A 13,920-nucleotide genomic window follows, 5' to 3' on the forward strand; every position below is an offset into this window, starting at 1 on the left:
CAGATCTCCAGCGTACCTGCTCTCTGGCAGGCCATGGGCAGGAGCTCAGTTTGGCTTTTCCTTATCGGTACCAGTTAGGTCATGAAGCACATTGAGCACCCACCCTTGACAGACATGACAGAGATGATGGTTTAGCCAGCGGAATCTATAGTATTCAATACTATGCTGACATCATGCCAGCTTTAAAATGAAAGTGCTGGCTGGAGTGAAGTATCTTGGGGCTTGAAGATCAGATTGCAACATGAGAAGATTCTTGTTTCCAGTTGCTGATTCTCATTTCAGGTTTGGGGTTATTAGGCTTTTCTGCTGGGCTGGCTGTGGGGTTTGGGTCATTTTATCACTTTTTTTTTTTGCTCCGATTCTGCTCTTGCTGTGCTTTTCTGTGAAATAGGCTAAGGTAATTGTACATTGTATTATTTCCATTAAACTCCTTATCTCAGCAACATGGCTTTTTGCGTTACTTGCCTTCATGATCTTGGGCGGGGGGAGGGTTTCTTGTTAGAGCAGACTGTGTTAAACCAGCACAATTAGGAAGTAAATTCCCAGATAAAACTTGAATCTTTTCTGTTGAGAATATGCCTTTGCTTTTCCACAAGTTTGTAATTGACATGGGGCTGCAATTCCAGGCAGCAAAGAGCCAAGAGCTTCCTCAGCACAAGGAATGCTGAAAATGGGCCTCAGTCTGTGAGCAGCTCAAATTCCTGGGTAAAAAAAATAAAATACTAACAAATCCACAGAGAGGTACAAATCTGTCAGTCTGAGCCCATATTAGGAGCAACCAAAATCTTGAGATTATAATGGAGAGTGACAAGCCATGTTACTCAAAGGTGTTACACAGCCAAGCATGAAAAATGCATTTTCCAGGGTGAGGTGGCAGTACTGGCTGATGACCAGAGGGTGGGGAACCTAGTCTGAGGAAAGAAGGAAGGTGGGGAGAAAGGACACGGATGGGAGAGGCCCTGTTTTCAGAACCAAGAGCTGGAGAGGGGTTTGCAGCACTGCAAAACTGCAGGAGGAGAAGAGTGGCTGCAGAGGTAAGCCTGTTGCAGCAGCTATGAGGCAGGATGCTCCTTCCAGGTGGATGCACTTCCTTCCTCCCCAACCTGCTTCAGCCTCCCTGGGACTGCAATGCCAGGATCCAAGGGAGACAAACCTGGGGTACCAGTATTTGACATTGAGCCAGGTTCCCCAGATCACAGAACCATAGAACTGTCAGGGTTGGAAGGGACCTCAAAGATCACCCAGGTCCAACCCCCCTGCAGGGACACCTCACACTAGATCAGGTTGCTCAGAGCCCAATTCAGCCTAGCCTTAAAAACATTCAGGGATGGGGATTCTACCACCTCCCTGGGCAAGCTGTTCCAGGTTTCACCAACCTCAAGGTAGTGGACACACAGTTCTCTGAAGGAAGAATTGAGACACCTTTGTGCCATCTCACGCCTCACAGGGAATCAGCAGGCAGACACCATCCCCGAAAGGGTGAGGGACAGTTTCTGAAGCAAAATTAGGGTGGCCCTCTTCAGCCTCATCTTTGCCTTGGTGCTTTTCCACTAATCCTCTCTTCTTTTGGTCCTCACTGTCAGCAGACACCTCTCCCCATCAGCAGCTTCCTAAAACACACACCTTCTCCAGCTCTGGGATGTTTTTAGCCCAGCTTATCAGCAACTTTTGTAGCACTAGATGCTTTCACATGTCAGAAGTTTGCTGTGCGCCATCCACAGGTTCATACACCCTCAAGCCTCTCCATCCCCCTCCAGCTCCCTGACCCCCTCACAGGCCTTCCTCCTGTCATCTTGGCTTGCTTACAGGCCCTACCAAGCACAACCCCAATCAGTATCTCCCTCCCCGTGGTTGCCTTCCATCCCTTCCTCCTCCTCCATGCACCATTTTCCCATGGAGAGCTGCACCGCATTCCACAGTCCTTCATCTCTTCCGCGGTGCCCCAGGAAATTCACCACTTTTCCCCGTTTCCTCCCCACTCCCCCTCACCCCCCTCTCACGCCGAGAGAATGTCCTTTGGCTTTCTTCTTGCCTTTTTCCTTCCCAGCCTGCGTTTGAGGACGTTTCCCTCCCTCCTCTCTCCTGTGCTGTTGCAGCACCCCTCCCCGGCAGGAGCCTGGCAGTGCAGGCAGTGCCGAGCCGAGGGCAGGCAGTGCTTTGGCTGGAGTTAATGCTCCAAACACCAAACGTTTGTGGGTACTATTACTGCATCGGACTTGTCTGGGCTGCGATGCAGACGACATGCTGTATGAGCTTTATTTGGGCACCTGGCATAATGTGTGTAGTTTTGAAAACTCATTCTGTGAATGATGCATTTGTAGCTGGAACTCTGCATACTGTTAATTTGGGCTAGATGCTCTCTAAAGACGTAATAATTTTGCACTTAGGCATGAACTTGTTTGTGGCAGCAATTACAGCTTGCTTCAAGAGATTTTACCTGTTTTGCATAGTGGGCAAGGGAAGAAAGGTCTTTGTGTCAGCTAGGGAACAAGCAAGCACTTAGCATAGCAAGCTGGAAAAGGGCTGGTGGCAGCACTTGACAGAGGCTGCCAAAACTGAACTCACTTTCAAGCAATGCTCAGACAGTTGTTTCAGCAGTGACTAGGCTCTGCAAGTACAGGGACAAGGTTTTGCAGAACAAGAACCATTCCAGTCCTACACTTCCTTGATGCCTTCGTGCAGTGACGAACTCCAGACTGGCTTCTGACCCATTTCCACCACATTTATGTGAATGCAGACTTGAGGCAGTTTTGAGTCCCTGTGTCTCATGACGGTGTACAGTCTGTGCAATTGCTCACTGGCCGTTTTTCTCTGCTTCTTCTGCTCCATTGAGACTGGAGACACATAGAGAGGTGGACCTTTTGGAGGTGCACAGGCTCTTCAGTACTGTATGCAGTAGGTTCATCAAGTAGGATCTGCCCTTCATGAATTCATGGTAGCTGGACCTGATCATCTGGTTGCCCTGCACATCATCCACATAATTCACTTGTTCTGACCATTTCCCTTCACTTTGAGGGCTCTTCAGAAACCTCCCATTGCCAACTATTCAATAATATCATGTCTCACCACTCTGGTCTTCCTCCAGTCTCAAAACTGGAGCCAGAAATGTTAGAAGTCTTCCTGTTTGACTGATAATGTGAGTGCAGTACTGCTACCTCATTCAGGCACTGATTTGCTGGGATTTTATGTATGACTTTCTAGACACCCACCAAATGATAAGATGCTGAAACCCTGCAAAGGGAACCAAGCCTGCTCTGTTTAGAAATGCTGCATTTCCAGGTGGTGTCTGAGCGTGCATAGTTAGGAGACACTGGCGATGCCAAGCATCTTCAGCCACTCAGCATCCAGGCTGTTTAGTCCTCCTGTGAGCAAGACTCCTGAAGCTTGAGATGCATCTGTATTTTACATGTTAACACTTGGCTGCAACTCTCATCTCAGAAGGAGCTCTGGGCCCTGGACTGGGTCTAGCCTGGACTCATGTTTCAAAGAATGAAGCACACCAAGAGCAACATCCCCCCAGTCAGCTACACTACAACCACAAACTCTAGAAAGTGGGAATTCTAACATAGCAGTCAAGACAGACAGGTGAAAGGGGCAGGTCCTACGAAGTACATTATTTTACTTTCAATCATGCCTGGTTAAAAGGCACAAACTGCTCTATCAGCAGCCCATTAGCAGACCACATCTCACTTCTCTCACAGTGGTCACCCTAGCTAACATCATAAGGCAAATTTCTTACTGAGAAAACAGTGGTTAGGGAGTTTGCAAGGTGTTCTCACCCTAATTTGTTTCTGTTCATTGCTAGTCCTGCCACAGGAGGGCTCAAATAAGCCCAGTGCTTTTCTGAAAACTACCTCCTGATGATTTGAAATGGCATGTAAGCCTTGTAGCCTGTGTCGGTGTGAGCTGAAATTCCCCCCCCACCGACAATAACCAGGCTAGCCCAGTCTGGAAGCAAATGAAAAGCTGTATTTACAAGCAGAGTCTAAAATCTACAATGAAATGCAATGAATATGTACAAATATACAAAATTCACAACATTCACAGATATATACAATCAACAGAAAAAGCACAACCGATCTCCCTTTGCTTCCCCCCAAGGGGACCCTTCCAAAGGGGCCTCCCTCTCCCAGGAGCTTCCCCCCCAGACTCCCCTGGACAGAGAAGCAGAGTTAGTTAAGCAGAAACTTAGCTGCCAAGGTCAGTGTGTTATCTTCAGCCAGAAGAGAAGAAGAAACAGCAGCCAGACAGCCCAGCAACTGCCCCCACTGCCGAACGCAGAATGTGCCGAATGCCTACTTTGTTTTGGGTAATAGTTCTTAAACATTTCTATCTATCCAATGGAAGTGTTTAGAACAATCGTTATTTTGCTTTCTTACACCCAATAGTGACTTATTTACATTCTTTCACTTTCTCTGTTTTGAACTTTGCAAGGAAAAATTAAAAAGACAGTTTCAAACCACCACAGTCCACCCCTTCTAAACAATTCCATTGGCTGCTACTATCATTTATCTAATCTAAAATAATATCTACAACAATAGGTGAATAAAGACCATAGTCCATTCCGGCTATTTCAGATGTAGATGATTCAAAAGAGTCAAATCACAGGAAAAACAGCAAACAGCTTGTTTCCTCGCAGATGGAGCGAAGAAAGGAACAGGGACTCTCAGGTGACTCAGGGCTCTCAGGGTTCGTGCACCGTAGATCTCATGAACTCTCCTCTTGGGCGCGATGCTGTATCTGCGCAACACTCTGAATTTAACCTCTCTCAGCCAAAGTTAGATTTCTTTGTGGAATACACTGAATTTCACCATTTTCTTGCATCACCCAATAGGTGTGACCAGGACCTTCAGCAGAAACCACCCCTCGGACAGGTTTGGCCTCTCCTGAAGGAGAAAATACCCAAACAGTTTTGCCTAACAGATTCTTTTCTCTGATAACAGGAACTCTATCACCTTCTTCCTTTCGCAACAAATCTGATTGGGCAGGTCCAGCTCGATTCACTGAACCTCTACTATTCACCAACCAGGTTGCTTGTGCTAAATGCTTCTCCCAGTTTTTCAAAGATCCACCCCCCATGGCTTTGAGAGTGGTTTTCAGCAAACCGTTGTAGCGTTCGATCTTCCCTGCAGCTGGTGCATAGTAGGGAATGTGGAATATCCACTCGATGCCGTGCTCTTTGGCCCAGTTTTTTACAAGATTATTCTTGAAATGAGTTCCGTTGTCTGACTCAATCCTCTCTGGAGTTCCGTGTCTCCACAGGATTTGTCTCTCCAGACCAAGAATGGTGTTACGTGCAGTTGCATGAGGAACTGGATGAGTTTCCAGCCATCCAGTGCTTGCCTCTACCATAGTCAGCACATACTGCTTACCAGATCGAGAACGAGGTAGAGTGATGTAGTCAATCTGCCAGGCTTCACCATACTTGTACTTGGACCATCGGTCACCGTACCACAAGGGCTTGATCCGCTTTGCCTGCTTAATAGCAGCACAAATGTCACAGTCATGGATGACTTGTGTGATAGCATCCATGGAAATGTCAATGGATCTGTCACGAGCCCATCGGTAGGTTGCATCTCTGCCTTGATGTCCTGACGAGTCATGGGCCCACCGAGCTAAGAACAGCTCACCTCGGTGTTTCCAGTCAAGATCAGGATCAGGATCAGAGTTTGTGTCCACCTGGGAAACTCTTGCAGCTAGATCTGCCTGATGGTTGTGTTGTTGTTCTTCAGTAGCTTTGCTCTTAGGAATGTGAGCATCAATGTGTCTCACTTTCACTGGGATTCTCTCAATGCGAGCAGCAATGTCTTGCCACAGATCTGCAGCCCAGATTGGCTTTCCTTTCCTCTGCCAGCCACTCTTCTTCCAGTTTTTCAGCCAACCCCACAAGGCATTGGCTACCATCCACGAGTCAGTGTAGAGATAAAGCTTTGGCCATCTCTCACGTTCAGCTATGTTAAGAGCTAGCTGGACAGCTTTTACCTCTGCAAATTGACTGGATTCTCCTTCTCCATCTCTCGCTTCTGCCACTCTGCGCGTTGGACTCCACACTGCAGATTTCCATCTCCGCTTGTTCCCAACAAGACGACAGGAACCGTCTGTGAACAAAGCACATCTCTTTTCATCATCAGACAGATCACTGTAAGGAGGAGCTTCCTCTGCACGAGTTACTCTCTCCTCTGGAGGTTTAGCACAGCTTGTGCCTTCTGGCCAGTTTGTGATCACCTCCACCAAACCAGGCCTTTCGAGATTTCCCATTCGAGCTCTCTGTGTTATCAGAGCCATCCACTTAGACCAGGTAGCATCTGTTGCATGATGTGGTGAAGAACCTTTGCCCTTGAACATCCAATTCAGAACTGGCAATCTAGGAGCTAGAAGAAGTTGTGACTCAGTTCCAATCACTTCAGAAGCAGCTTTCACTCCTTCATAAGCAGCTAAAATCTCTTTCTCTGTTGGAGTGTAGTTTGCCTCTGAGCCTCTGTAGCCACGACCCCAGAAACCAAGAGGACGTCCTCGTGTCTCCCCTGGAGCTCTTTGCCATAAGCACCAGGTTGGACCATTGTCACTCGTGGCCGTGTACAGAATGTTCTTAATGTCTGGACCAGTTCGGACAGGTCCCAGACCCATCGCTTGGACTACCTCTCGCTTGATCTGGTCAAAGGCTGCTTGTTGCTCAGGACCCCATTGGAAACTGTTTCTCTTTCGAGTCACATCATAGAGAGGTTTCACAATCTGACTGTATCCAGGAATGTGCAGTCTCCAAAATCCCACTATGCCTAAGAAACGCAGAGTTTCTTTCTTGTTGATGGGATTTGCCATGGTGGAGACTCTGTTTATCACATCCATTGGGATGTGACGGCGACCATCTTGCCACCGCACTCCCAGAAACTGGATTTCTCTGGCAGGTCCTTTCACCTTGTCTCGCTTGATAGCGAAACCAGCTTGCAAGAGAATGTCAATGATTTTGTTACCTTTCTCAAAGACTTCTTCAGCAGTCTCACCCCAGACGATGATGTCATCGATGAACTGAATGTGTTCTGGAGCTCCACCTTTCTCCAGAGCATCATGGATCACTGCATGGCAGATGGTTGAACTGTGAATCCACCCCTGGGGCAAACGATTGAATGTGTACTGAATGCCTCTCCAGGTGAAAGCAAACTGAGGCCTGCATTCCTCTGCTATGGGAATAGAGAAGAAAGCATTAGCAATGTCTATGGTAGCATACCATTTGGCCTGCTTGGATTCCAGCTCATATTGGAGTTCCATCATGTCTGGTACAGCTGCACTCATGGGTGGAGTTACTTCATTCAAGGCACGGAAATCAGCTGTCAGACGCCACTCTCCATTCTGCTTTCTCACAGGCCAGATTGGACTGTTGAAAGGTGAATGAGTTTTGCTGATGACCTTCTGACTCTCCAACTGACGAATCAAGTTTTGAATGGGCACCAAAGAGTCACGGTTGGTTCTGTATTGTCTGTGATGCACAGTTTGAGAAGCAACCGGCAGCTTTACATCCTCTATCTCATGTTGTCCCACAACTGCAGATTCATCTGAAAGCTCAGGTCTAATGGACAACTTCAATTTTCCTCCATCAATTTCTACAGTTGCTATTCCAAAAGCCCATTTGTAACCCTTAGGGTCTTTAAAACGCCCTTCTCTCAGAAAGTCAATTCCCAAAATACAAGGTGCATTAGGACCTGTTACAATAGTATGTTTCTTCCACTGCTTCCCAGTTAAACTTATGTCAACCTCTATCTTAAACAACTCTTGAGATCCACCAGTGACTCCCTGAATAGTTATAGATTCTCCCCCTTGATAATTTGATGGTATTATGGTGCACTGAGCTCCTGTGTCAACCAAGGCCCTGTACTTCTGAAATTTTGAAGTGCCAGGCCACTGGATGTACACATCCCAATAGATTCTGTTATCTCCATTATCCCTTACCTCCCCCTGGCGGAAGGCAGGGCACCCCTAATGGTGGGGATTACCTCCACATGTACAACTGGCACAACGTCCAGCACCAGAATTAGGATCACTGTTGGAGCTATCAGAGTTGTTCTGGGAAACTGAGGAAGCGACAGCTACCCTCCTGGTATTGCTACCTCGGGATCTGCCCCTCTGCAGCTCCCGTAACCTCTTGAAAAGATCAGAAGTTGGTTGACCATCCCATCTGTTCATGTTCTCACCAAACTGATCACGCAGAGTTATCCAGATACTGCCACGTGATTGCCTCTGCTGTCTGTTTTGGTTTGACCTATTCTGGAATGGCCTCCTCGGAGCACGTCTGTTCCTAACAGCTGAAACTTGTATCCATCTGGAGGAAGAGGAATTAGAATCATCCCCCTTCATCAAGTTGGATATGGAGGTTTTAAGTTCCTCCTTCAGCTCTTTCATGCAATTCTTCATTTCTCCAGACAAAGTTTCAATGGCTGAAACCAAAGAAGTACGTGCAAGACTATCCTCCAACTGCCTCATTTGGTCAGTGAAATGGCCAACAGTAGGAGGTGCTCCACCATAATTTCTTGCCACAATCCTGCTTGCCAGAATAGTAGCATAATTAGGAGGAGCAAGCTTAATGAGCTTTTTGGCAAGGCCTGTTCCAACAGGAATTTCATCAGGATTCAGAGTCTTATGATCTCCATACATTACTTCTCTCACAGCAAACTCTCTCAGACGCTTGATTCCCTCAGCTATTGTGGTCCAAGGCTTAGGGTTCCATGGTAAATCATCTCTGCTGGGGTACCTCAGTGAGACTGCCAGTAGGAGGCGTGCCCACAGAGAAACTTTACCAATGCACTTGCCTAGGTGCCTGTCTATGCCTGTATCCTTTGAGAGCATCCCCAACTGAGAGGCCGACTTGTCACCTACCACCAATGCTGGGGCTCCCATATCAAAACACCTGGCTAGCCAAGACAGGACTGGCTCATTATCTCCTCTGATGTAATCCTTTCTCACATGTCTAATTTCCTGTCTGGGTGCATTAGCTGACTGTATGTCATCCTCATCCTCATCATCATCATCATCCTCCTGAGGTCGCTGTCCCCATAATCCTATTTTAATCCTCCGTTGAATTTCTTTGAGTTCAGAGGCACTACCAGCAGTTGCTAATCTACCAGGGTCTACATCCTGACCTACATTTCCATCATCCATGTGGGGTCTCAAGAGGTCTACCAGAGTTTTAAGGCTAACCCTCTCTTCCTCATCAGAAGGATCTTTCTTAAGAGAGGGACCCTGAGTAGAAGGACCCTCATCTCCATCTGCACCATCTCCTGCAGCATCTGCATCTCCTTTACGCTTTCTGGTTACAGTGGCCACCAAATTTACTGGCTTGGCTTTCACATTCACAGCAGAGTTGGAAGAGCAAGTAGCCTTATGTCTTTCTTGATACAGTGCTATCAGTAGCCATATGATTATTCCAAGAAGCAACAAAATTAAGATTAAGGCTAGTACAAGATACCTAAGGTACCACTGGTTCCAAAGACCCTCTGTAGTTGTAAGAGGAGTAACAAACTCATATGTGTCTGCTAGCAGATCCATAGTTGAGTTACCATAGCTTCTTAGCCCAATAAGACCATAACAGAATTCACCAACATTCAGTAACTTGTTCTTAACCCAAAGAAACGACTTATATGCCACGTATCTCACAATCTTGTCTATCATGCAGGAAACAGCCCATCTGTAAACAATCACACTGATAACAGAGGAAATAAAATTACTCAAAATCCAAAACAGCTTCATTTTGCTTCCTAATCTGAGCAGAAATAAATCACAAGCAATCGAGCCCCGAGTTGGAGCGCCAAAAATAAAAAGTGTGTCGGTGTGAGCTGAAATTCCCCCCCCACCGACAATAACCAGGCTAGCCCAGTCTGGAAGCAAATGAAAAGCTGTATTTACAAGCAGAGTCTAAAATCTACAATGAAATGCAATGAATATGTACAAATATACAAAATTCACAACATTCACAGATATATACAATCAACAGAAAAAGCACAACCGATCTCCCTTTGCTTCCCCCCAAGGGGACCCTTCCAAAGGGGCCTCCCTCTCCCAGGAGCTTCCCCCCCAGACTCCCCTGGACAGAGAAGCAGAGTTAGTTAAGCAGAAACTTAGCTGCCAAGGTCAGTGTGTTATCTTCAGCCAGAAGAGAAGAAGAAACAGCAGCCAGACAGCCCAGCAACTGCCCCCACTGCCGAACGCAGAATGTGCCGAATGCCTACTTTGTTTTGGGTAATAGTTCTTAAACATTTCTATCTATCCAATGGAAGTGTTTAGAACAATCGTTATTTTGCTTTCTTACACCCAATAGTGACTTATTTACATTCTTTCACTTTCTCTGTTTTGAACTTTGCAAGGAAAAATTAAAAAGACAGTTTCAAACCACCACATAGCCTGATTGCCATGGCTGAGTTTAGAGATTTCTTAAGATAAGATAGGAATATTCACAGGTAGGAACCAAAAAGACAGAACATATAGAACCATCATTTTGAATAATTTTGGCATGTTTTGGGCTTCCATTTTCACTGGCTCATGAATATAGACCTAGAAACCAGATTTCACATATGATAACTTCTGGAATTTTCTGGGCATAAGTATTGTATGAATACCCATAGTATTATACTAAGCCATTATTTCTAGTTCAAAAGGAGATATAGTCCCCTTGAATGTCTATATGTGCACTTAACATTCATCAGTGTTGTCTGCTTCCATGTAGACACTACAAAATTTTCACAGTTGTGCCTGGTCAGATTTCTGAGTTGTCCCATGATTTGTTGGTAAATTGGTAGATTTTCAGTTTTCATACCAGATATCTAAGAGTACAGAAGAAATAAAGCTCTTTGTCATGTATGCTTTTTATATAATTTGCAAAAATTAAATTTTAAGCAATATGTCATCACAACAGAAGGGATGTGAAAGTAATGCTAGCTAGCAAAACGGGGCAGCTCCTCACATTGACTTCCACTGCAATGTGCCTGCCTCAGATAATGCTTCGGTCCATCAACAGACAGGCTTCACAAGGTTTGCAGTGTTTCAAGGCTCTCACCAAGCCCAGAGAGCATAACAGATTAAGTCTGTATGGATCAGATAATCAGCAAAATCAAAAGTGAATAAAGACTGCAAGAACATTTCTCTACAGGTAATGGGGATGGGCATTTGGTTAGGAATGCTATCCTTATTCACTCAGGTAAATAACCATTTATCATTACAGCTGGATTTTAACTTTCTGTGATCTCACAGCAGTGCAACAGTCATGGGTTGAGTTGAATCTGCTGTTGATACTCAATACCATGCTGCCGTCATGCCAGGTCCAAACCAAAAGTGCTGGCTGGAGCAAAGTATCATAAGGCTTGAAGTTCAGACTGTAACATGAGAGGCTTCCTCTTCTTTCGGTTTCTCGATTTGGGGTGTTGGCCTTTTCTGCTGGGCTGTGGGTCAGTAGGTGGGTAGGTTTCTGGCTTCTGCTGCTGCTTCTGCATTTTGCTGTAGTTTTCTGCAAATAGGCTAAGGTAAATGTGCATCTTATCATCTCATTAAACTCTCTTTATCTCAACAGGGAGTTTTCTTTTTGTGTTAATTTCTCTTGTATCTGTGTGAGAGGAGGCTTGTAAGAGTGGGCTGTGCTAACCCAGCACACTGTCACATTGCTGTGGAGCCCCTTTCCCATTGTAATATCGTGAAGTGTAGCTCAAGCTATATATGGCTTCATGACTTTGTCAACAAAAAGCAATGCTGATTAGACTTGTCTGAGACAATGGTGCTGCCCGATGTCCCCTCTTCTGCACAAAGCTGTTGAGAAAAACCCATGGTGGACTTTCCAAAGACATGATAACATGTTAAGCTCCATGGGACTTAGTAAGGCTTTGCCCAAAATGTTCAGACTGAAGCTTTCAGCGTCTCAGCACAGGCAGGACTGTTACTGTTGTGTCCTGAGGGAAGAACACTGTGCTCAGAAAGCTCTCAGCTCCCCTGAGAAATGTTGAGCTAACTTTTACACCTCTATATTTTCTTCTAAAGGAATCAAGAGACAACTAGAATAAAAGTAAACATTCAGCTTGAAAGCAGAGAGAGCAAAACCCACTGAAATAACAAGGCCAAACTCATCCATTAAGCAGAAGGAGTTTTCAGCTGAGACATACATTTAATTTCAGTGTTGCTTCCAAGAGTGTTTTGCTTTTTCATATCTGTGGTACACTGTATAGTATGAACAAGTAAGAAGTTACTGGTCCACAATAAAAGGTTACTGTCCCACATTCCAAATACCCCAGTGCTCAATTGTTCATAACCTCTGGGACCAAGCATGCCAGTGTCTCATTACCATGTACAATAGATCAGAAAAAGCGGTTGTGCTAAGAAACACAGATGCTTAAATTCTGAAAACATTAATAGAAAAGATCAAATGGTAAGAGATAAGAGTGATGCTGTCGAGAAACAAGGTAAGGCAAAAAAGAAAATGAGAAGCTGAGATAACATTCAACATTAGAAAATATTTCCAGTGGGGAGAAAGGTCTTACAGTCATATCTCATCACAAAGAAGATGACTTCAGTAGACAGAATGATTACGAGGCTTTGTAGTGATTGCACTGAGGGGGGGGAAAAAAAGCAAGGCCAATGTAATTTACTGCATGTGCAGTCTTGTGATTTCTTCTGTGACTGAAAGATGTGTTGAAGAAGGCTGGGTTTTAATTTGATTTAGAAATCTAGTCTGTCAGGCAGTATTGGGAACAACACAAGAAAGCACCATTTGCAGGTATTAGTTTAATTTAATTACATCTTGCCACTGAAGTTATATACATGTCAGTTACATAAGATCTATGAAGCTGGTATATCATGAAGCAAAAAATGTAAGTCATAACAAACTTAGCAGACAGGCCAAAAGGTAAATGTCAACACTGATGGAAGAATGATAGAGTGATACCATTAGATTAATTATAAAGTCATCATAAACTTGCTTGAACAGTTGAGTGTAAAATATATTACATATATATATATATATATGTACACGTGAGGAAGAAGTTCTTCACCATGAGAGTGGTGAGAGCCTGGAATGGGTTGTCCAGGGAGGTGGTTGAGGCCCCATCCCCTGGAGGTGTTTAAGGCCAGGCTGGATGAGGCTCTGGCCAGCCTGATGTAGTGTGAGGTGTCCCTGCCCATGGCAGGGGGGTCGGAACTAGATGATCCTTGTGGTCCCTTCCAACCCTGACTGATTCTATGATTCTATGATATACATATACATATATATAAATTAGTTGTATGAAAGTTACCACTAGTAAATCTGATTTTGTCATCTGATGGCCATACCAAGGAAAGATATTATAACTGCAGTTTGTATGTGTGTGTGTATACTTTAAACAGGCAGCAGACTACATCCAAATAACTAGAGTTCCTCACACAGAAATAGCCACATGCACATTCACGTTGGGGGATAGACACGTTTCTTATTATCCAGAACATGAAGAACCTGCCCAGTGCCCCACCATGCTGGACACATGTGTGAGCCCAGGTCTTACAATCTGTTTTCTCCGTGCAGTGGAAAGAGGCAGCTACACAAGGATCACTAGATGATTTCTCAGGACAGACAATAAAAGTCTTGGTACTCAATGCTACACAAACTAATAGTGGCAGGACTGTGAAGAGATTTAGTTATTGCAATGATTTAATTATGACAATGTAATGTACCTATTCACAGGAGAGGTTCTTGAACATTCCTATCTTAGTAACTGAGGCAAATGTTTCCTTTGACTTAGGAATACTTAAGATTCCTTTCCTTTAGGAACTGTTTCAATTTCTTCATAATGTATTAAATAACCATTTTGCAACAGATTTTTTAGCACACTTTTAAACTCCTTCAGTCTGTATAACACTATGAGGGCTCCAGCCTAATTTGCACAATAAAATGCTGCTGTTCCCCATCAAAAGATCTCT

The sequence above is a fragment of the Indicator indicator genome, chromosome Z, assembly GCF_027791375.1.
Source record: "Indicator indicator isolate 239-I01 chromosome Z, UM_Iind_1.1, whole genome shotgun sequence".
NCBI classification, from domain to species: domain Eukaryota; kingdom Metazoa; phylum Chordata; class Aves; order Piciformes; family Indicatoridae; genus Indicator; species Indicator indicator.